The sequence below is a fragment of the Meles meles genome, chromosome 15, assembly GCF_922984935.1.
Source record: "Meles meles chromosome 15, mMelMel3.1 paternal haplotype, whole genome shotgun sequence".
In the NCBI taxonomy this organism is placed as follows: Eukaryota; Metazoa; Chordata; class Mammalia; order Carnivora; family Mustelidae; genus Meles; species Meles meles.
Genome location: NC_060080.1, coordinates 15,978,059 through 16,003,718, shown reverse-complemented (window position 1 = coordinate 16,003,718; position 25,660 = coordinate 15,978,059). Strand labels below are relative to the sequence as shown.

Sequence of the window (25,660 nt, the reverse complement as noted above, 5' to 3'; positions counted from 1 at the left end):
ATGGTTTTCAAGGTACGCCTCAACAGAGTTTCTAAGTGGGCATACCTTCTCATCCCTGGTAGATAGTGTTTAATTTTCAGGTATTCCATAGGCCAACTGACTCCTACCCTGATTAGGTAATTCAAAGATTACCATACCTGGACTCTGCTGCAAGACATTGTAGTAAGTCAAATTGTAATGTAACGCTGAATTCCACTAGTATTTAGAGCTGGACTCCAAAATGGAAGCCTTATACAAAATTGTGCACTGGAGTGGATTTAGTTTCATTACATAGGCTTCAAGTCTAATGTTTTCCAAAAAACATTTTCTCGTGGGACATTTGAACCGCACTTCCCCAATCTGGCACCCAAGTGAGGTTTACATGTTATTTCAGCCATCTGTATGTGAGATGTTAAAGAAACAAATTGCTTAGTGACAGCCATAGACCCTGAAAGAATTCAAGCACCTTCCCTGTTGCCTGTCTTCATGGGAGGGGGCATGGTGGGGGCAGGGTAATAGAGCCATTGAAGAGTCTGATATATGTCTGAGACCACGTACCCACATCCCAGACATGGAATCAGAAATTTTATTACATTCCTTGCGTGTTCCAGGTCATTAAACCTAATCCCAGATGTTGTCCTTTTTCTTTTTTCTTTTTTTTCTCTTGCTCTGAGTAGAACTTTTTTAACTGCAACATTACAATGGATTGTCTGGATAGGAAGTATGTTTTCAACAAATCTTTCAGTTATGATCTTTCCATTTATTCCACTTAAGTAAAAGTTATAAAAGACACAGTTTCTTTTCTCTGGACTGCCTGTGTCAGCCTGAGGGGGGCAGGAATGGGAGAGAGAGAGATAAATAAGGTCCATGGGTGTCCCCGTGTAGCGCCAGCTTGTTTGAGCTGGTCATTATCTCCAGAGCTATAAGAAGACCTTTTGGAACTCTCCCGCCTCTGCTGCCAAGGCTCCTGGGATTAGAGACCAGCAGACAGAAATGCTCTGTTCTTTATTTCAGGGAGCACACATAGATGGACTTTGGAGTGAAGAAATCGTATTTGTTGAAACCTTTGCTCAGAGTTATAAATCTAAGGGCCGCGTGGCAGGGTTGTCTCTAACTCTGGAACAAAGAACAAAGAGCATTTTAGTTAGTCACACTGAGAAAAATACCAAAGAAACAGAAACCACAGGAGAGTTCATAACATCCCCCTGCCTCCTCCCCTCCTGTATTCCCTTTAACTCAAGTAGAGATTTCTTGGGGTGCCTGGGTGGCTCAGTCATTAAGCGTCTGCCTTCAGCTCGGGTCATGATCCCAGGGTCCTGGGATCGAGCCCCACATTGGGCTCCCTGCTCTGCGGGAAGCCTGCTTCTCCCTCTCCCTCTGCTGCTCCTTCTGCTTGTGCTTCCTCTCTCTCTGTGTCTCTCTCTGTCAAATAAATAAATAAAATCTTTAAAAAAATTTAAAAAGGTAGAGATTTCTAGGTACATTCTAGCTCCACATCTAAGGTTTTGAAACAATCTAGTATCAATAAAGCTAGTATCTGAAACATCCCCCAGGCTCTACAGATACATTTTTAATGATGATGAATTTATATCTTTCATAGAGTCATAAAACCCCGATATAGCCAAAAGCCTGGCAGTCATACTGTTTCACTTCACCACAGAAGTGAGGGAGTAACTAAGATCTGATGTCACAGAACCCCCTCAGCCCACAACTCCTACTACACCGAGAAGGCTTTTTTAAAACATTTATCTGATTCATAAACATAATAAATTTTCTTGCCTAAAAATTTTTTTAGGTTATTTAAATTCCAGTTAGTTAACATACAGTGTAATATTAGTTTCAGGTGTACAACATAGTGAAAAAGGAAAACACTTTCATAGTCTACCACAACACATTTTGTTCACCATGCTCTGTGAACTTAAAGAAAAACTAACATGCTAAATCCTACAGAATAAGAAAGAAAAGTGTGGGTTTCTACTTTTGATGCTTCAATCCTGAATTTTGCAACTTATGACATAAAACATCAAAGCATGCTTGGACAGGGCCTTTGTGTGAGATAGGAATAGATTACAATAGGTGTGAAAAATTGTGAAATCGAGCCAGCTCCAAGGAGTGTGCATAGCGTGACATGCTCTATACAGGTCCAGGCAGTGCCAGGAAAAGCCTGCACTTGTAATTGGCCAAATCTTGTTATCTTCACTTGCAAGGCACAGCGCGTAACCAATGGAGGGATTCCAGAGGTGTGTGACATTATGCTTGAGTTCTTACCACAGACACTGAAAATCAGGCAATTAAGTGAGAGAGAGCCATCAAGAGTGGGTGAAAACAGAGTGATTGAGGTTTGTGGACTTGTGTTGATCTTGCACTGATTGGGGCTGCCTACAAAAGCCACCAACCGCCCTGCAGAGATAAAGAGGCAGATCTCGGAACATTATGTCAAGTTATCAAGCTTAGAAAGGAGTTCTGGTGTCAAGGAGAATGAGCTAAGTGCTAAGCCGGGTTCTGTTGGCCTTAACTCCATGTATTTATTGAGATTATATTTGGTCTGGAGTGTTCTTAAATTGTCCTGTAAACTCTGCGGACCCTGTGGGACATCTGAAGGAAGGTCTACTTACCAGTCAGTAATGGCTCTCTACATCCAGGATTGATGGCTACACACTCTTGCCTCGTTCATCTTGCTTTCCATCGCATTCTTCAATTTCCAACTCTGAAATGTAAAAGAAAAATAATTGACACCTCTCCTGGCTTTGTCATCTGCACAGTGAGAGTGTCGGTTGGATGGGGTCGTCACCGAGAACTATCTCCTGCTCGACATTCTAACTCTCCTCTGCCTGGTGGTGCTAAAGATTAAGTCTCCTGCCTCAGGCAAGAGTAGTGTGGTTACTGCTCCACACCAAAAGGGCTGGCCTGTTGAAAAAGTTGCGCTATTTACTGTCTGGTTTAAGACACCTTCTCCCTCCCATATGCCACAGCATGGACGACCCCTAAATCCACTGACACTGCCCCCCTTTAATCTCAAACCAAAACTGCATCACCTTCAAATCTCCCTGGGAACAGAGTTAAACCAAATCAACAGTAGTGTAGAAAAATAACTGCCCCTGTGGCAGCTCGAGACCCCAGGTGAGTCAGGTCATATCTGACCTCTCCCCTGAGGCTCTGGCCAGCTCAGGGTCTGAAATGGAATGAAATGAGGGAGCCTGCCTTCTCCAAAGATCAAGGATGAAAGGGTCAAAAAACAAAGATCCATCCCCAAACACCAAAGAACACCATTCCTGAGTACTATGGAGGCATTCAGTAGAATCTTTGCTATAGAATCAGAAAACTCATAGAAACTATGTGAGGACATCCCATTTATTCCCCTGCTTTCAAATAATTAACCAGGTTTCATTGAATCACTTCCTGCACCCTCAGACAGGTACTGGAATGGAATCTACCCCATAGCATTTTTTCAGGACTTTAATTATCTCAAAGTATCCTTTGGTAATCTTTTTCAATGTCTCACCTACATCAGCTACCCAGTTAATATCTAACCTAAGTCCTTCCTGCCACTTATTGAAACCACTTATTTTCTTTAATACCTTGGGACTATGGGAGAATAGCAGATATCCTTTTATTGGAATCTTTTCTCAATGTGTGAACTTTCCTTTTGCTTTGACTCCAGCGAATAGAACATGCAGGAGAGTATCTCAAAGAGCACAGACTGTTTAATTCTCCAAATAATAAAAAGAATCAAGAATAAAGTTTATGTGTTTGGCTTTTCCATATATTAGCTTTGTGATCTCCAATGATCTTGCAATACCTCTGACTTCAATTTCTGTTTTTGTAACATAAATATAATACTTAAACCAAAGATTATTATAAAGGTTCACAGGCTAATATATGCAAAAAAAATTATCAACTGTGAAGTACAATAAAGATGCTAGATAGAGTAATAATTATTTACTTGTCTTGATGATGAAGTCCAAAAAATAGTGGTAAAATAATGTTGGGAGGATGTGGAGAAATTGGAAGCCTGTGTATTGCTGGTGGGGGTGTAAAATGGTACAAGACTGGAAAACAGTTTAGTGTCCCCTCAAAATAATTAAACACTGAACTACCATATGATCCAACAATTCTGCCCCTAGATATATACCCCAAAGAACACAGTGCAGGAATTCAAACAGATATTTATTTACATTTAGAGAAGCATTATTCACAGTAGTTGAAGTGGAAACAACCCAAATGTCCACCATGGACGAATGGAAAAGCAAAATGCAGTGCATGCATATAATGGAATATTATTCAGCCTTAAAAAGGAATGAAGTTCTAGGGTACCTGAGTGACTCAGCCCGGTAAGCATCTGCCTTTGCCTCAGGTCATGATCTCGGGGTTCTGGGATAGAGTCCCAACTCAGGCTCCTAGCTCAGTAGGGAGCCTGATTCTCCCTCTCCCTCATCTATCTTTCTCTCTCTCTCTCAAATAAATAAATAAAATCTTAAAAAAAAAAAAAGGAATGAAGTTCTAACACATGCCACAACACGGTGAACCCTGAAGACATTATGCTAAATGAAATAAGCCAGACACAAAAAGACAAAGATTGTTATGACTGCTGTCACGTATGTAAGTGCTGTCAAACTCATGGAAACAAAAAGTAGAATGATGATTGCAGGGGTTGGGGGGAGGGAATAATGGGGAGTTGTTTAATGGGTACAGAGTTTCAGTTTGAGATAATGAAAAAGTTCTTGAGATAGATGGTGGTGATAGTGGCCCAATAATGTAAATGTATTTAGTGCCACTGAACTGTATATTGAAAAACAGTTAAAAGGGTAAGTTTTATGTCATGTATATTTTACCACAGTGCAAAAAAAAAAAAAAAAGGAAGAACAAGATAATGATCAGTACATGGTCTCCACTTGGCAGAGGATATGGGGAATATAAACATAAAAAAAAGATTGGAGAGACTGGACAGTATATCAAACAATCCAGTCGAAGGGGCAGCACTCTGTGATTGGAGGCTTCTCTGAGAAGTGGGAGGAGGTGGTAGGGAGGGTGTGGAATCAGAATGTCCAGAAAATGTGGGCGTCATGGACCTGGACTGGACATAGGTCTTTGAACGGACACTATCAAAGCCTTAATTAATTTTAGGCCTAGGAAGCATTTTCCCAGCAATGACTCCTCCAGTTTCTATCTTGGAAAGCACCCATTTTCCTCCTGTTCCTACATGAACCCCAGGAATCCTATGCAATATTGTATAGTGCCTTCATGCCGAGGATCTGCCCAGAGAGCTAGAGATAGGCCATCTTCAACACCCGTTTGAGATGGGGGATTGGGAGAGATGGCACAGAGAAAATCAGAAGGCTAGGTATTGATTGACAAATTATCTGGGGTCAACTGAGATAAGCAGCAGTAAACCATTAATGTCTGCATTCTCCTGTCTGTGGTGCTAAAGACGAAGTGTCCTGCATCAGGCAGGGGCAGAGTGATCACAATTCCAGGTCAACAAACCGGGCTATTTACTGTCTTAGATGAGCTACAGAGGTACCACCTTGGTGCTCTAAGGACATACGTGCTTTAAAAAGCTCTGGTTTGGTAACGGCAGAAAAAGGTTATGGTGGTGGATTTTATAAAGAGTGATGACATCGGACTGAGTGATGTAATGGGAACAGCATGGACTTAAGTGACAGGCAGACATAAAGTCAAGTCTCAATTCTGTCACATACTGCCTTGTGAATTCGAAAATTATGTCACTCTCTTAGCATCTGATGTAGCATAATAATACCTATATCACTGGGTTTGTAATAAGATGGAGACAGTTTATATAATGTCCTTTAAACAGAAAGGGCCCTTTAACAATAAAAAGAAAATCAGAAAAAAAAAAGAAGAAAAAGAAAAAAAAGAAAGAAAGAGGTTTTTAGAGAAGGTAGTTGGGATTGGTTCTAGATTATAATAAGAACAGCTAAAGTACTGAGAACTAACATTGTCTCCAGGACTATTCTAAGAACTTTACATTTTGAACTCTTCATCCTTGGGAAACTCCTATGAGGTAGGGACCAGGTTAGCCCCACTTTACCTGTGAGGAAAGAGAGGCAGAGAAAGAAAAACAAACATGCCAAATGTCACAGAGCTAATAAACATTGGCACCAGTGTCCAAAACTGTGACAATATAGACCAAAATGATATTTGATAGCCCCCTAAGGAACACATTCACTGTGCATAAAAAGCTGTAACTTTGGCTTTAATAATGAGATGACCAGAGGAGACATAAGAAAATGCACATTTAAATCCCCATAGCGAATCATATGAAGGTTATTTTATGGTCATACTAAGTTTCTATCCCCGAGGAATTTTAAAGATAAAGATAAGAAAGAAATATATATCACCATATCATATTAATAAGATATTTCATTTTTTATATGTAGGTATTAAAATATTTAAAGACAGAAATATACAGATTTTCACTGCTTAAGGCTTTCATATTTTTGATAATTTTAGAATTCAAAAGTTTTAATATGGCTATAGTTCAATATGCACATTTTTCTAATTAGTAATGAAAAAGAAATAAATTACCTATTTTTTAAATAAATTACCTATTAAGAGACTTGCATAGGTAAAACTGTACCTCAAAAATACCAGACATGGGCACCTGGGTGGCTCAGTGGGTTAAAGCCTCTGCTTTCGGCTCAGGTCATGATGCTAGGGTCCTGGAATCAAGCCCCTCATCGGGCTCTCTGCTCAGCGGGGAGCCTGCCTCCTCCTCTCTCTCTGCCTGCCTACTTGTGAAATCTGTCAAATAAATAAATAAAATCTTAAAAAAAAAAGACATATTATAGAGGAATGTGGGGTTGCTTTGGCTCCTTACTCATTACCCAGAAATGAGCTACAAAAAGAAAAGTATATGCCAGACCACTCCAAAATCCATGGAGAAATGGAAAGATGTTCTGCTGGTCAGTGATGGGCATAAAGCACACAATGTCAGTTCTTATTATAGAAGTTATTTGACAAAGAACTTTACGAATTAACAGGTCAGTTAGCAAAAAATAAAATAATATTATGAATCAGTACTTGTGGAATATAGGAAACTTCCCAGCCCTGAACGCCTTTCTAATGAAACAAACAAAAAATGAACAACATTCAAGATATTAGAAAAAGAATACAAAATAAAACCAAGGAAAGCAGAAGGAAGGAATTAATAAAAATAAAAGCAAAAATAGATAAATTAGAAAACATTAACACTGTCAAATCAAAATTCAATGGTAAGGGGCGCCTGGGTGGCTCAGTGGGTTAAAGCCTCTGCCTTCAGCCCGGGTCATGATCCCAGGGTCCTGGGATCGAGCCCTGCATCAGGCTCTCTGCTCGGCGGGGAGCCTGCTTCCTCCTCTCTCTCTCTCTGCCTGCCCCTCTGCCTCCTTGTGATCTCCGTCTGTCAAATAAATAAATAAAATCTTTTAAAAAAAATTCAATGGTAACAATTTTGATTTATCACATTAAGGGATTCATTAATGGTTTAAGTATCCATGATACTCTTGAGTAACCATCAGTTTCTTCTCTATTGCCAAGTAGCTCAGTTTCTTCTCTCTTGTCAAGCTTTTTCAAATAAAACTGAACACCCACTCCTGCTTAAAACAACAACAGTAAGTTAGGAATGGAAGGGAACTTTCCTAACTTGATACAGCATATCTACCAGAAACTTTAATCTCCTGTCTTATTTGGGCAGGTATGAATGAAGCTTATTTCCCACTTAAGTGTTAGTCCAAGGCAAGAGTTGTTGGTCAGCAGGAAACTCCCCTCTGTATGGCCTTGCACATATTCAGAATCCCTGCGTCTCATGGCACCATCTCCTAGAACTTCATCACCTTTATCGTGGCTTCAAAAAGGTTGATGGAAGAATATAAGTGAGATCTTTTTATGGGTCTGGCATAAATATTTTTCCATATTGCACTGGAGAATTTAGTCACCTAGCTCTACAGTGAGAGAGGCAGGGTGATAGCCTCTATCCATCTGTCCAAAGGGAAAACTGGAAAATTATTTCAGTGCACAATGCTCTCTGCCACAGTCAGCTTCTCTGGCTTCATGTATCTATACATGCCCTTCTTCCTACTTACCTCCTCCCCAAGAGAGAGGACACCAAATCCCAGGCAGGTACTGCATTCATCTCAAGGTTCAAGAACTCTGAGTGCTGTACAGTCCAATCCTCAAATACCAACTTGGTTCATTATGGGGGGGATGACTTATGAACTAAAAAATATTAACCACTCCTGCATACCCACCCACCTAGAACATGTTAAAAGAGCAAGGAAGGACATCAGCAATAAAAAAAAACAAAAAAAAAACTTCTTTTTAGAAGAGAAAGAATGGGACACACACCAAATCTCACACAAAACACAAAATTAAAACCCTGATCCATCCATATCACAAACATGAAATATCCAATCACAAAAGACTGAACCATGAAATAGTAAAAGGCATTTAATAAAAATAGGTTTTAATAATGTATTAGGAAAGCCTCCTAAATGCAACACAACATCCAGAAATCTTAAAGTAAAAAATGAAGTTTATCCTCCTAAGAATGTAAAATTTCTGTATCTCAAAAGTTACCTTAAACAAAACCAAAAGGCATATTTAACAAATATTTACAACGTAAGTAACAATTTGCTTACTATCTCTAATATCAATGGGGAAAAAAAGGCAAACAACCCACAGTAAAAGTAGAAATTTTGCCTTCCAGATAGGAAACTAATTGGAGACGGCCATGTCCCCTCTTTCCACAACCATCTCTATCCATCTACTCTAAGCTTTAAATTACTTTATTGAGTATGAGAATATATATCTTATTCTGTAAAGTCAAAGAGAAATTTTTAGCTAGTCAAAATTGTGAAAAAATTCCTGAGAATCTAAAAATACACAGGATAAGTTTGAAAAGGGTAAGTGCAGCCTGAAATTTGTCCTGGAGCCTTTTGGAAAGTATGTCACAGAAGACAGAAGGATCACCAGGGCTATCTCGGGCTTTCAGGTGGTAGAAGTTGGGTGCTAAGAGGAGGTCTTCAATGCACATGACAGGGAAATGAGTTGGGGTACCCACACTGTGCCGTGTGTAACCCACTCCCCTCCTCCACATCCTCCACAGACATTCAGGTCTGTCTTTGGGCAGGGGCCATGCTGAAGGGCAGCAGAGCCTGAAAATGCCCATAGGGAATGACGTTGCTCAGAATATTGGCTTCTAAGCTATTCCACCCAGCATACATCCCATCTTTTTCCCATTCATCCTGAAAACATGCAGAGCACAAACCTCAGTATCTACTTCTCCACCTCTCTGAAGGCTGGCTGTGGGACCAGAAAGATAGAGAGTCCAGATAGGGGATCCAAACCAAAAAGAGGAGCCCACAGGCAAAATCACCAACATCTGGCATGAAGCCACCATGAAAAATAGTTAACAACCCAACAGAAGAATTGTAATTATGGAAAATTAATGGACGGATAAGAAAAGGCCTTTAACACAAATTTAGTGTCTTCAGACACAGTGTGACATCACAGTAAGGAACTGTCTGCTATAAAACAAACCAAACACAAACCTTAGGGAAGAAAACGTGATTACTGAAATTAAAAATTCAGTAGGTAGGAGTAGAAGAATGGGCCCAGCTGAGAAGGAAATTGGATACCTGGAAGACAGCCTAGGAATGAAGCACAGGTGAAAAAAAAAGATGAAAATTTAAGAGACATGGAGTAAAATTCTATAAGTCATAACATCTACCTAATGATGAATAATGAGGATAGAAGAGAGAAAGAAAATCTGAGGAAATTACAGGATAAAATTTCCTCTTAGAGTTGATGAAGCATAAATCCTCATACTGAAATGATTCACCAAATATACAACAGGATCAAAATATATAACCAGGGGCACCTGTGTGGCTCAGTTAGTTAAGCACCTGCCTTCGGCTCAGGTTAAGATCCCAGGGTCATGGGGGCACCTGAGTGGCTCAGTGGGTTAAGCCTCTGCCTTCAGCTCAGGTCAATATCTCAGGATCCTGGGATCGAGCCCCACATCAGACTCTCTGCTTAGCAGGGAGCCTGCTTCCCCCTCTCTCTGCCTGCTTCTCTGCCTACTTGTTAACTCTCTCTCTGTCAAATAAATAAATAAAATATATTAAAAAAAAAAAAAAAGAAAGAAAAGATCCCAGGGTCATGGAATCAAGCCCCACATCGGGCTCCCTTTTTGGTGGGAAGCCTGCTTCTCCCTCCCCTGCTTGTGTTCTCTCTGTCACTCTCTCTCTCTGTCAAATAAATAAACCTTTTTTAAAAAAGATAAATAAATAAAATAAAATAAATAACCACACGCATGCACACACACACAAAAGGTAATGTACAAAGGTAGTGACAGTTTGTAACATTAAATAGACAGTCAATATGCTAGGCACGAGAATAGCTACAAGGATAAAGAGAAGCTGTGGCAGCTTCCAGAGAGGGTGAGAAAATGACTATTCACAGTAATTCTAATCAGATTTGGCATTAGGTGTTTCATCAACAGTGTAGGGTGAACAAAAAGACATTGGACAGTATCTTTACTTTGCTGAAAGCAGAGAAGCTCACATCTAAATATCTATATTCAGACATATTATTATTGAAATGTGAGAATGACCTAAGATTTTTTTCAAATACCCAGAAAGTCAGAGTTTTAACAACTCAATAGGTGCTGTCTGAAAAGTTATGAGAACTGCTAGAGAATATTCAAAGAAAATAAATCCAAGACTTAACAACAAGCTGCAGTAGTTAGAAGGAAAATAATATAACTATTTTTTCTGTGGGATTAAAAATTTATCTTTTAAAAACAAAATTTTGGTGCCAAAACTTCAGATTATGTCAACATGGGATATGGAAGATGGAGGAGGGATGCTGGCAAAGAAGTCAGGAAAATAAAAGCATTTGAAGATTCATCAAAAATGATCAGTAGATAGTGCGTAACTTCAGACACAGGTAGAAAACCATAAATTTAACAACTTAGGATAAAAATTTAAGCATGACCTCTAGAAGCATAAAAATAAAATGTGTGTGTTTTCAAAGTAGTAAATGAAAGGAGGAATAAAGGAAATCCCAGTAACCCATAGAGGGCATTAAGGAGGGCACATGTTGTGATGAGCACTGGGTGTTATATATAACTAATGAATCCTTGAACACTACATCACAAACTAATGATGTACTATATGCTGGCTAACTGAACATAATAATAAAAAAAAGGACATTTCACATTGTTAAATAATGCACCATGAAGATATAATAATCATCAACTTAAATGTTCCTAACATTGTTTTGGAGTACATGAAAAATTGGTAAAATCACAAAAGGAAATTACAAAATCCACATCTGAGAGGTCTGTTAACGTCTCCCACTATGATGTATTATGAGTAATAATACATTACTCTGTAATAATAAATACAGAATACTTACATAAGATAATTAACAAGCTTATGCTAATAGATGTGCATAGAACTCATAGTCAACATAGAATACATAATTTGTTCATTTGCTCAGTTAAAATTTACAAAAATTGGGGGCGCCTGGGTGGCTCAGTGGGTTAAGCCGCTGCCTTCGGCTCAGGTCATGATCTCAGGGTCCTGGGATCGAGTCCCACATCGGGCTCTCTGCTCAGCAGGGAGCCTGCTTCCCTCTCTCTCTCTCTGCCTGCCTCTCTGTCTACTTGTGATCTCTCTCTGTCAAATAAATAAATAAAATCTTTAAAAAAAAATTTACAAAAGTTGGTCCTATAGAAGGCCACTAAGAAAATTACAATAATGGGGAGGGGAGGCGAACCATAAGAGACTATGCACTCTGAAAAACAACCTGAGGGTTTTGAAGGGTCAGGGGTGGGAGGTTGGGGCAACCTGAGGGTTTTGAAGGGTCAGGGGTGGGAGGTTGGGGGAACAGGTGGTGGGTAATGGGGAGGGCACGTTTTGCATGGAGCATTGGGTGTTGTGCAAAAAGAATGAATACTGTTACACTGAAAAAATAAATAAAATGAAGTAGGAAGAGAGCCAAAAAAAAAAAAAAAGAAAAAAAGAAAATTACAATAAATTTTTAAAAAGATATAGAGACTTAAGTCAATTATTATATAGTTTCACTTACTTGCAGAACATAAGGAATAACATGAAGGACAGTAGCAGAAGGAAAGGAAAAGTGAAGGGGGGAAATCAGAGGGAGAGATGAACCATGAGAGACTGTGGACTCTGAGAAACAAACTGAGGATTTGGCAGAGGGGGGCGGGGTGAGCATGGTGGTGGGTATTAAGGAGGGCACATATTGCATGGAGCACTGGGTATTACACGTAAACAATGAATCTTGGAACACTACATCAAATACTAATAAATATATTTCATGGTGACTAACATAACATAATAAAAAAAGATAAATAGAAATACATAGACCACTTCATTGAATATAGTATATTAAAACTAGAATTTTTTTTTAAAACTTGAATCCATGCATCTAGATATTTGAAGTCACTTCTAAATAATTCATTGGTAAAGAAAATGCCAAAATTGAAATTTCAAATTGTTTAGAAATGAGTAAAAATAAAAGCACCCCATATCAGAACCTATATGTTTTGTTCATGGACACATGTATATATGGTTTCAAATGCGTTAGACGTTAACCTAAAAAGCTAGGAAATAAACAACTCAAATAAGCCCACAGAAAGTAGAAAGAAGAAATAAAAATAATAAAAGCAGAAATGGGTAAAATAGCAAACAAATAATTCCATCTCTTCTACCTCATACCTCATTTCTTCTCTTTCTTATAGCAAAAGTCTTCAAAATAATCATCTGTCTCCAGTTGTTGTCATCCATTTTTGTAAACCCTTCCAACCAGGCCTCCATCTTCAAAAATCTGCCAAAATTTGTCTTGCTATGGCTACCACTTGTACATTTCAACTTTAATTTTATCTGACCCATCAGTAGGTTGATCAGGTACTTTTGAGAGTAAGGAGATTGCTATTAATTATTATACCTGAAAAAAGACATAAATTGGGGCATATGATCACTCCACATATCAGCAGCATTTAGCTACGATCAGTGCATGGCATACAGTGCATTAAAAAAAAAATAGTTATCGGATAGATGGCATTTACAGCTCCCCAAACTCCCCCTCCTCTTTTTTTTTTCCAATTGAATATAATAAAAGCCTTTCCCAAAATTAGTCAAGGAAAAAAGAGAAGCCACAAAAAACATATTAGGAATGAGTGAAAGTTGTAGATGCACATATATAAAAGATAAAAGCAAATTATGACACTATAACAAAATTAACACTAATCCACTGGAAAACTTAGATAAAATGAATACACTCTCTGAAATACAAATGATTAAATTTGACCTAAGGTGGAATAGAAAACCTGAAAAAATCAATCACTGTTTTTAAAAAAACGTTTCTGAGGAGCACCTAGGTGTCACAGTCCGTTAAACATCCGACTCTTGGTTTCAGCTTAGATCATGATCTCAGGTCATGGGGTAGAGCCTTGGGTCAGGCTCCACTCAGTAAGAAGTCTGCTTGAGACTCCTCACCCTCTGTCCCTCCCCTGCCTGCTTTTTCTCTCTCTCAAATAAATAAATCTTCAAAGGAAATTAAAAATAAATAAATATTTCTCAGCTGTGCTATGGGGTATTAAGAAAGTGACCTGCATACATGCTGGGGGCCAATGTAACAGGACAGTAAGAAACTCCTTACGGAGAAGTGGGAAAATTACATAGCAGAAAGAATTTTTTGTAATCAAAGAAACCATGTTCAGCTTCATATTTCCTGATTTCAAACTATATTTTAAAGCTATAGTAATCAAAATAGTATAACACTGGCATGAAATGAGGCACATAGACCAACAGAATAAAGAACCCAGAAATAAACTCACACATAGAGTAAGGTCAATTAATTAACAACAAAGGAGCCAAGAATATACAATAAGAAATAAGATATTCTCTTCAACAAATGGTATTGCAAAATCAACTCACGCAAAGGATGAAACTGGACCCCTATCTTACACAATATGCAAAATGCAACTCAAAATGAATTAAGGACTTAAAGTTAAGATCTGAAACCATAAAACTCCTGGAAGAAAACATCAGTGGGAAACTCCTTGACATTGATCTTGGCAAAGACCTTTGGAATTGACACCAAAAGCAAAGGTAACAAAAGTGAGAATAAACAAGTGGCACTACATCGAACTAAAAAGCTTCTGTTCAGCAAAAGAAACCATCAAAAAACAAAAAGTCTATTTGCAAATGGTATATATGATAAAGTGTTAATATCCAAAATATATAAAGAACTCACAACTCAGTAGCAAAAACAAACAATTTGATTTAAAAATAGGCAGAGGTATAAAAGAGGTATAAGAAAGAGGTATAAAATGGGTATTTTTCCAAAGAAGATATACAAAAAGCCAACAGATAATTGAAAAGGTGCACAACATCACTAATCATTGGGGAAAGGCAAATTAAAAGCACAAGAAATCACCTCACACTTAGAATGGCTCTTCTCATATCAGGGAGATCATATGATAGTTGTCTTTCTCCGATTGACTTATTTCACTAAGCATGATACGCTCTAGTTCCATCCACGAAGGGTCAGGGGTGGGAGGTTGGGGCAACCTGAGGGTTTTGAAGGGTCAGGGGTGGGAGGTTGGGGGAACAGGTGGTGGGTAATGGGGAGGGCACGTTTTGCATGGAGCACTGGGTGTTGTGCAAAAAGAATGAATACTGTTACACTGAAAAAATAAATAAAATGAAAGAAAAAAAAAATGGCTCTTCTCAAAAAGAAAAGAGGTAACAAGTATCAGCAAAGATATGGGGGAAAAGGAATCCTTTAGCATCATTGGTGCTATTAGCAATGCAAATTGGTACAGTTACTATGAATAACAACATGGAGATCCTTCAAAAAATTAAAAATAGAAACACCATTTGATCCAGCAATCCTACTTCTGGGTATATATCCAAGGAAACAAAAATAGAATATCTAAGAGATACCTGCATTTTCATGCTCATTACAGAATTATTCACAATTGCAAAGATATGAAAGCAACCTAAGTGTTCATTAACAGATGAATGGATAAAGAAGACGTGGGATATATATATATATATATATATACAAGGGAGAATTACTCAGCCGTTAGAAAAAAGGAAATCCTGCCATTTGCAGCAACATGGATGGCATAATGCTAAGTGAATTAAGTTAGACAGAGAAAGACAAATACCACATGGCATCACTTGGGTGTGGAATCTAAAGAGAAAGCCAAACTCATAGGAACAGAAAATAGAAAAGTGGTTGCCAGGACTGGGGGCCTAGGTGGGGGAAAGAATAAGGAAAGGCTGGTAAAAGGGTACCAACTTTTAGCTATATAATGAAGAAGGTTCTTGGGTCCCTGGCTAGCTCAGTTGGTAGAGCATACAACTCTTGATCTCAGGGTAATGAGTTCAAGCCCCATGTAGAGGTGTAGAGGATTACTTAAAAATAAAATCTATAAATAAGTAAATGAGTAAGTAAATAAATAAAATGAGTACAGATCTAATGTACAACATATTGACTATAGTTGGTAACACTGTATTTTATTATGAAAATTTGCTAAGAGAGTAGAACTTAAGTATTCTCACCAAATATATTTATATGATTATAAAGTATATACATAACATTACAATCTATATTACATATATACTACATGTAAAAAGATATGAGGTGACAGATGTGTTAATTAACTAGATGGGAGAAATCCTTTTACAATGTTTACACATGGATCAAATCATCACAAGGCACTCTTTAAATATCTTACAATTTTATGTCAAGTAAAACTTAATAAATCTGAAACAGAGAGAAAGAGACCGGGTTCAAATACTGTCTCAGCCTCTTCCCAACTGTGTAACCTTGATACGACAACTATCTTTTTTTTTTTTAAAGATTTTATTTATTTGACAGAGAGAGATCACAAGTAGGCAGAGAGGCAGGCAGAGAGAGAGAGAGAGGGAAGCAGGCTCCCTGCTGAGCAGAGAGCCCGATGCGGGACTCGATCCCAGGACCCTGAGATCATGACCCGAGCCGAAGGCAGCGGCCCAACCCACTGAGCCACCCAGGCGCCCACAACAACTATCTTTGTAGAGGATACCCATCCAAGACAGCCTTCAATGTCAAGACATTATCCTACTACCTCACGCTGATGCGACTAGTCTCCTCACAGAGAATGCATTAGGAAAAGATGACCCAAGAGGTCATAGTTTCATCAGTGTGTATTTCTTCAATTGTATTTGCATTTGTTTTGTGTTTTGAGGCTCCTATTTTGTTGAGCTCTGCTCTTAAGGTCTTCACCCTGTAGCAGATTTTAATCAAAATTTACAGTGGATTAGGGACATAGCATTGCTAAGCATTCCTATCATTCCAAAGCAATTTCATCTCCCGTAATCTCACTTCTGATCTAATACCCCCTTAGGACAATGTAAGCAGTAAAACAAGGTAAAATTAGAATATTCCTCCCTCTAGCTCTCTCCCTAAATGTTGCCATGATGCTTTCCCTTGTCAAGGCACCATTTTTTGTCTATACCAAGTACCCCCTGTTTCCCTAAGAATCCTCACATAGATGAATATATGCTGATATGGAAACATCAAAGCCAATATTCCAATGGTTTAAGAACCTGTACCTTTTTTCAACCATTAGCTCAAAAAAGAAAGCAATGCGGATCAAGAACTTATAGTGAGATAGACCTATCAGGAATCTTTAAAAGGGTTGGGAGTTACTTAGAAAGCGTATGAGGATTGTTAGTGAGAAAATAAAATGGTGCAACTTCCTTGGAATGGAAGGCAATTTGATATTTGTCATCATTTACCAGCTGTGTGATGCTGAGTTTTATTTTCCTTCCTGGCAAAATGGAACTCTTAATACCTGCCTCCTAGTTTTGTTTCAAAGATTAAATGTGATAGAGCATCTTATATGTAGTTTGTACTTAACAAGTATTACCTCCTATCTTAATCAGCTTGGGCTATCATAACAAAATACCAAAGACTGGGCAGTTTAAACAACAGAAATGTATTTCTCACAGTTGTGGAGGCTGGAAGTCCAAGATCAAGGTGCCAGGAAGATAATTCATTCTAAGTCTTCTTCTCTTGGGAAGGAGGGAGGGAGGAAGATGGCGGGGGAGGGTTAGGGGTATAGATTGAGGGGCGGAGGAAGAGATGGAGGGGGAGAGAAGGAGGAAAAAAGAGACTACTCTGTGGTGTCTCTTTTTTAAGAGCACTAGTCTCACCATGAGGACTCCACCCTCAAGATCTCATCCAACCTTAAACACCTCCAAAAGGCCCCACCTTTAAATATCATCCCTTTGGGGGTTAAGGCTTCAACAAATGAATTTGGAGGGGACATAAACGTTTCAACCATAGCATCACCACGGAAGGAGAATCTTAAGAAAGGGAAAGATATTCACTCAGACTTTGGATTCTATTGAAACAGATGTTAAGAAATTTATTCCAGGATATCAGGTTTAAGTTGGGATTTCATTTTTAAGTTGGAAAATATATTCTAGGGTTTTCTGTTGATGCCCTAAAGCAAGAACACTATCATCCTACCAAGCACATACCAAGTTTATTATCCCTCTCAGAAGGTATGGGAAAGAAATATTCCCTCTGATCCATTTCAGAGACAAGAAAAAGTTCGGTGATGGGGCCAAAAAGCCTAGTGGGCTTTGGCCACAGGATAGTTCCTATAATGCTTAACTAAAATTTATCTTTGGCTTTCTTGGCAAACTATTCAGGAGGTAGAAACACACCAGAGATCTTGCACACACTTGCCTTTATTCTGGTCTGAATTCAGTCACCTGAGTAATAATGAGAATTTTCCATTAGAATGACTTACTTTAATCCCCAAATTCTAACTTTAAACCTTGCTAGGCTAAGCAAAAGAAGCCAGATACAAAAGAGTACCTGCTGTGTTTCCATTAATATGAAGTTCTAAAACAGGCAAAACTAATCTTTGATGCTAGAAATCGGGACTGTAGTTGCCTCAAGAAAGGCAGGAATTGAGTTAGAGGGGTCACCAGGGAACTTTCCAGAATAATGGAAATATTCTATAGCTTGAGGGCTTACACATTCATCAAAATTCACCAAACTGCTCTTAAGATTTGCTCATTTCACTATAAATAACATTTCAGTTATAAAAAGTGAATATATGAATGTAGGCTCTTTTGTACCAAGTGGAATGTAATTATGAGAATTATGTGCATTTTTCCTTGGAAAGATCTGTCAGAAATCGAGATTCATGTTTTTATATAGTCTTCAGTAGCAAACAGGAGTATATAGGATAGAAGCCACATGTTCCTCAGGAATTCTCCTGCATTTCTGTAGCCAGCCATAAAATAGCAGTTCTCACTGGGAAGGGAAGGACAGTGGAAATTAACACTTTTTAATAGGGTATACTGGAATTACCAGGCTAAGTTTTTCTAGTATAGATATGGACTATCACCCTACTTCACCCCCAAGGATTCTCTTATGATGCTCCCCCACCTTAAGAACCAGTCCAGAGGGGCGCCTGGGTGGCTCAGTGGGTTAAAGCCTCTGCCTTCGGCTCAGGTCATGATCCCAGGGTCCTGGGATCGAGCCCCACATCGGGCTCTCTGCTCCACAGGGACCCTGCTTCCTCCTCTCTCTCTGCCTGCCTCTCTGCCTACTTGTGGTTTCTCTCTGTCAAATAAATAAAATATTAAAAAAAAAAAAAAAAAGAACCAGTCCAGAATGTACCACTCTATTAATGGGACTGTTGTACCCCTCAGGGTTGTTGGATAAAAGCCTTTGATTCTATGAGGTTGAGTCATTCAGATAGACCAGCCTCTGCCTCATTGTCTTACTGCCATCTCCCAACTTCTCAGGTATTCCTCTTCATTAACTGACAGTGATAGGACCTGCATCTTTCTCTCTACCCTAGTTATTATCATAATTCTGGATGATATCAAGGTTCATCTAATGAGCTATCCAGAAACACAGACTTGGACCTCCATAATTCCAGTAGCAGTCACCTCTACTCTACTTGGCTAAGTCATGCCTGGAATCTTACTAACCTCTGGAGCTGCACCAGATCAGAAATTCTGAATTCCATTATTCCATTATGGGCCTTCTCATCCTTCTACCTCTTTTGTGCCTTAATTCCCATTAAACCTACTTTTTGACTGCATAGACCTCCAGTTCTTTAACCCCACAATTTTTTCCCAGTCTATGAGGAACTTCTAAAGCTCCCTTGCCAACCTAATCTGTAATAACATGATTGGTTGTCTCAATTACTCTTTGCCAGTATCTTTGATACATTTTGTTAATATACTTTCCCTGCTATAGCAACTGTACAGTAAATCTCTATCCCAAGATCAATGCAAGATTATTGCTTATATATCTCCTTATTCTTGTGTGCACATGTCCCTAATGACCCTTTTACTTGCTTTAGGTCAGACTGCTCTCCAACCTTCTCAACAATTATTCCAAACATCTGCCATTATCCTCAAAACCCTTAGCTGATCACCTATGCTCCTATGTCATGGAGAAATTGAAATCATCAAGCTTACTCTACATTAGCTTCTTGTTTTCAGTCAGCAGTTTTAATACATTCTCTAGCTCACATTCTCATTCATATCTATCCTTGGTTCTTTTCCCCAAATCTAAGAACACAAGGTAAACCTTAAAGTATCACAAAGTCATTGCCTAAACTTAACTCACCCCCTTCTGACTCCTCTGAGACTTTAGCAATCATCTTCTTTTTGTTCAAATATCAATTTCTTTCTTCTCACTTGTTCCTTCTCTTCAGTCTATAAACATGCTCATGTCAGGCCCATAATAAAAAACAAGTCATCTGGACCCCATCATTTAGTCTAGGACTGTTTATCTTATCACCATCTTATTAAGATTGTATTTTCTTAGTATAACTATGGCTCTGGTTGGTAAATCCTGTGGATATCTTAAACCCCAATGTCACTGGACCAAGGAGAAACATTAACTGACTGTCCTAAAATAAACATTCTAAAACCATAAGAGCTAATAAACAAGGTTAGCAAGGTTGCAGGACACAAGGTCAACATAAAAAAAATCAATTAGTTTAAAGATATCACCTTACGCCTGTCACAATGGCTAAAATAAAAAAGACAAGAAATAAGTGTTGGTGAGGATGTGCAGAAAAAGTAACCCTTGAGCACTGTTGGTGGTAGGAATGTAAATTGGTACAGCCACTGCAAAAAAAAAAAAAAAAATGTGGATGCTCCTCAAAAAATTAAAAATAAAAATACCATATGATCCAATATTTCCATTACAGAATACTTACACAAAGAAAATGAAAACACTAATTTGAAAAGATATATGCACCCCTATTTTATTGTAGCATTATTTACAATAGTCAAGATATGGAAGCAACCTAAGTGTCCATCAATAGATAAACAGATAAAGAAGATGTGGCACACATACACATACATATATACACATATGCAGTGGACTATTACACAACCATAAAAAAGGAAGATATCTTGCCATTTGAGACAACATAGATTGACCTAGAGGATATTATGCTAAGTGAAATAAGTCGGAGAGAGAAAGACAAATACCATATTATTTCACTCGCATGTGGAATCTAAAAAACAAAGCAAATGAATAAACAAAAAGGCAGAATCAGACTTATAAATACAGAAAACTGATGGTCCCCAGAGGCAAGGGATGGGTAGATGGGCAAACAGGTGAAGGGACTGGAAAATACTGACTTACAGTTATGGAATGAATAAGTCATGGAAATAAATGTCACAGCACAGGAAATACACTCAGTGATATTATAATAGCACTGTATGGTTGACAGATGGTAGCTACACTGTGGTGAGCATGATATAATATTTAGAGATATCACTATGTTGTAACCCTAAAATAATGTAACATTGTGTATCAACTATACTCAAATGAAACAATTGAAATAAAAAAAAAACAATTATTTCATTTCTATACAGGAACAATGTATAATCCAAAAATGAAATCTAGAAAACAGTCCCACTTAGAGTAGAATTAAAAGAATAAAATATTTAGGAATAAATTCAACAAAGTATAGTATTTGTACACTTAAAATTATAAAACATCATTGAAAGAAATTAAAGAAGACTTAAATAAGTGGAAAGACACCTGATATTTAAGAACTGGAAGATAGCATTTTTTTTTTAAATTTTATTTATTTATTTGAAAGAGAGAGAATAAGAGACAGAGAGAATGAGGCCGGAGGGTCAGAGGGAGAAGCAGACTCCCTGCTGAGCAGGAAACCCAATGCAGGTCTTGATCCCAGGACTCCAGGATCATGACCTAAGCCAAAGGCAGTCACTCAACCGACTGAGCCACCCAGGTACCCCTAGAAGACAGTATTATTAAGATACCAAAACTCCCCAAATTTATCTAAAGACTCAATGCAGTCCATTTCAAAACCCCAGATGGCTTCCTTCTAAAATGACAAGATGGCTCTAAAATTTATATGGAAATGCAAGGAAAGCAGAATAACCAAAACAAACTTTAAAAAGATTAGTGGATTTGAAGGATTTACACTTCTCCATTTTGAAACTTACTACAAAGCTACTGTAAACAAGACAGAGTTGTACTGGCATAAGAGTAGACATCCAGATAGGGTAGAATTGAAAGTTCAGAAATAAATTCTCACATTTATGGTCAAATGACTTTTGACAAGGATGCCAAAAGATTCAATGGGGAAAGAATAATCTTTTCAAGAAATGGTGCTGGTATAACTGCATATGCAAATGCAAAAAAAAATGAAATTGAAACTTCTGGTTTCAGCCCTACTTACAGACAGCTTGGAAATCAGTCACAATCTTAATTGAAAAAACTGAACAAACTAAAAATTAATCACCTTTCTTGGACTCATAAGGGAGCTGAGGTTGTGGGGCTAGCCACCCCAAAATCTGGACAAAGAATGGAATCCAGGGACACCTCCATGGCTCAGTCAGTTAAATATTCTACTGTTGATCTCAGCTCAGGCCTTATCTCAGGGTCAAGAGTTCAAGCCCTGGATTGAGCTCCACACTGGGCACAGAACCTACTTTAAAAAAAAAAAAAAATGGAATCCAGAGAGTCTCTGAGATCTGCTTATGTGAAGCACTAAAGCCATGCATCATTGATAAGAACATTTTTGTGATAATTTCAACAAATTGCTGGAGCTGAGTGTGGACTACTATGAGAGAAAGAGACTGTGCTCTTAGGGGGTCTCTCTTATTTTCATGGGCTTTACTTCTCAAAACCCCCCCAGGTTCTCATGGCGAAGAACCAAGAAAGGTAACCTCATAGCTCTGACACATGATGAAGAAATGTTCTCTCTCTCTCTTTTTTAATAAACCCAGAATTTCTTCCACAACAAAGTTCTACTCTCCAGGGGAAAGATTTTACCAGAGTCTTATTCTATCTGGGAGAAGTATTACTTCCTTAATTCTAGCTCCTTCTACCTTTCTTGTCTTACTTAAGGGGTTGGGGGAGTCTAAGAAACACTTGTGAAGGTCACATCCCAGGGACCCAGACACACTAAAACACTAAGGTTTAACCATCCAGTTACAGAACACTACCCCTTCCCAAAACCTCACCACCACAAACACAGACTCTGTCTAAGGAAGAGAAATCCCAGGACAACAGGGGAGACAAAAACAAAGACACTACAGAAATGTGAAGCCTCTGGCACCTACAGCTACAGAAAACATTAAACATAGCCCAACTCCTAGTAGACCCACTTGGCTTCATTTATTTTAATCATTCATAAATTTACTCACTCTACCATAAACTCTTTTATTGAACATGTGATTGGTTACATGGCAAAACATGCCTAACCTCTCTAATACTTTTCACACTATATAAGTGACTATTACCATATCATTTTAATCTCTGCCTATCTTATTCCCCCAATTTTAGTTGAAGTCCATTAAGGACATCTGTGTTTTACATTCCTGTACCTTCTGTGGGTAGCCTAACTCAGTGCTGAGTGAGTAAGTGCATGGTTAAATGAATGAATGACTCAGCCTAAGATTGCCTTTGGAGTGACAAGGGAGTCCTTGGGGGAAATACTGCAGTTCTGATTATTATTGCCCTGATAAAACTTTCTTGGTTCTGGACATCACCTGCCAGGGAAGGAGTGTGGCACAGTCGGGAATGGTCTAGAATCTGGAAGTCTGGTTTTTAGACCTGAATGTGCCAGTAGGTAGCTATGTGGCCTTGGAGAGCTCAACTCTAGGCTTTTTGCAGATCTGTAAAATAAACATTCCTTTCAGTTCTATCATTCCAAGATTCTTGAAGCCACTGGTCCTTATTAAAATGAAAAATAAATAAATAAATAAACTCTGAATATAGAAAATGAATTACCTCTTTTCTTATATCCTCTAATAGCTAGGACTTATTAAATGCCTGCTATATTCACACACAGTTTTCACCGCATTACCTTTATTAACTTATTTATTCCTATGAGATAAAGCTATTTTATCCCTCCTTCACATGTGAGGCACAGAAAGATAATGTGACTTACATAGCTGGTAGCAGAATTAACTTCAGATCCAAGCAGTCTGGCTCCAGTAGATGTGCTCTTGATCCTAATGCTTCTCCCAGGCCCAAGAGTAGCACCAGTCTCCTGCCCTTGGAACCACTGGCCTTGTCCATCACCATACAGTTCATTTGAAAGACTAACCTCTTGCATCTCTGGAAAGTGATCATTCAGAATGATGCTGTGAGAGAACACCATTCCCAGAAGAGGAAAGACATTTGCTAATGCTTTCTCATTTGGGGCAAGGGCCTTTGTTTTATTTGATATTCCCTCTCCTGGATTGGGAAATCAACTTGTGGAGAGGCTTTTGACCTGACTTTTGGACAGAATACTGTTCTTTTCCCAAAACCATATCAAACTCGGGGTTGAAAGGTGTGTCCTTTCATTGCAACATCTCCTATCTTTCTCCTGCTGAGAGGGTTCTGTTTGATTCAATGTCAGAGAAGGCTTCCTCTCTCTGTTCTTCCACAGGAACTGGATTTAGGAAGTTATGAGGACACCTCTTTCTCCCATTTCTCAGCTCGGCTCAGAATTTTATCAGCTGTAAGAGACTTACTGAGATGCTTAAACAGCCTTTTTAAAAAAGGCTCAGGAAGAATAAGTAAACAGGAACTTTTCATCACATGAAACATGTACTTTGAATCTAACAAAGTATACAAAGTAACAGGTAAGATAAAGGTAATTCCAGAACTAACAAAGATTGAAGTCAACATTTGGTGTTGCTGGGCCTTCTTCCTGTTATTCCAACCACATATGTCCCCCTCATTCCTCTTTGCAGTTCTTCCCTTTTCTCCCCTCAATTCATCTCCCCACCTGTCTTTTCCTTTCCAAGTACCCAGAGGACTGTGTTATTGTCACATTTCCCCCTCCTGGGACATTGAGGAAAAGAGCCTCCTGTAGATGCATATTAAAAACCCTAGATATCTACATACAGATAGCATATATTTACACTTTGAGTTTCTTCATCCATATAATCATTCATACATGCATTCAACAGATGATGATTCTGTGCCTGCTCAGTCGTAACTCTCTTACCCACCTCCTCATACACATGAGTATATACCTTAGGACAGATGTGTATGTTTCCCCAAGGACATTGGAGTTAGCTGGAGAGGCCCAAGGTAGCAGAAATTGGGGCATATTCTCAATAGTTTGCCACTGATCATGGATTCAGGGTTTGGTTGAAGCCAGATCTACAGATGATAGCCTTGGAAAACCACCTGTTTGGGAAAATGAGCAAGAGCAAAGATCTTCTTCTTTGGTGCTTTTAATGTCTCTGGAACTTTCTTTTGGAGATCTGGGAAAAGCTCAAAGACAGGGAGGAGCCAAATAGTGTTCCTCTGTCAGTATTTATTATCTGTTCATTGAAGAAGCCCTGCAAGCTTGGGAAACTTTTCCATTGCCACCCCATTGACGTATGGCTTGTAGATTATCACAGCCATGAGATTATACATGAAGTATAATCATACCTCATAAGAGATACGGCTTTGGACCAACCGTATTATACCCTTCTGTTTATCAGGTATTCATTGAGCACCTCCTGAGCATCCATCCAGATGTTAGGTGCATTTCTGGTCTGTTGGGTATTTACAACTAAGTTGGGAAAGCTAGACAAACACAAAACAGATAATGGATAAAGTAGAAATGACCCTTGATTTGGAATCTTAAGTCTGGATATGGCTTTTAACTTCACCACTTGTTAGCTGTGAGACACAGTTAAACCCACTTCAGAATTGTTGGAAGTATTTACTTTTGATGTTATATGAACTGTGGATGAAGAAAGAATTATTTTTAAGATTTTTAGAGAAGAATGCAAAGCAGGGTAGCTCTCCTTGTCAAGCTCACTACAATCTCATGTAGTAAGTCTGTGTTTTGCAAACAAAAAGTGGCCACCCATTGCTGGATCATGAAATCAATTCAATGAATGGTGACCAGCATTTTTTTTTTAGCGAAATGGGACAGAACAGAAAATATCAGAGTATATCGCCTGATATAGTAAGGGTAAGTTTTGTTTCAGGTCACTTTTGTCTCTATTACATATATTTGTGTTTATTGTATTGTGATGGGAAAAGAATTTCTTAGTATGGGTCACTTTCAAAAAGTTTGCAAAATGCTGAGAAGATTCCATGCCCTCTCCACGCCAATGTTCATAAAATTATTTGG

General features: G+C 38.5%; 1 long non-coding RNA gene across 1 annotated transcript; it reads right to left on the bottom strand.

Moving 5' to 3' along the window:
- Positions 1-724: 724 nt before the first annotated feature.
- Positions 725-23,712, bottom strand: LOC123925482. The gene is made up of 4 exons (XR_006815023.1): positions 23,483-23,712; positions 12,723-12,951; positions 2,595-2,686; positions 725-1,095 (listed from the first exon to the last, which is right to left on the bottom strand). It is a non-coding gene; the product is annotated as an uncharacterized LOC123925482 (long non-coding RNA).
- Positions 23,713-25,660: the final 1,948 nt, after the last annotated feature.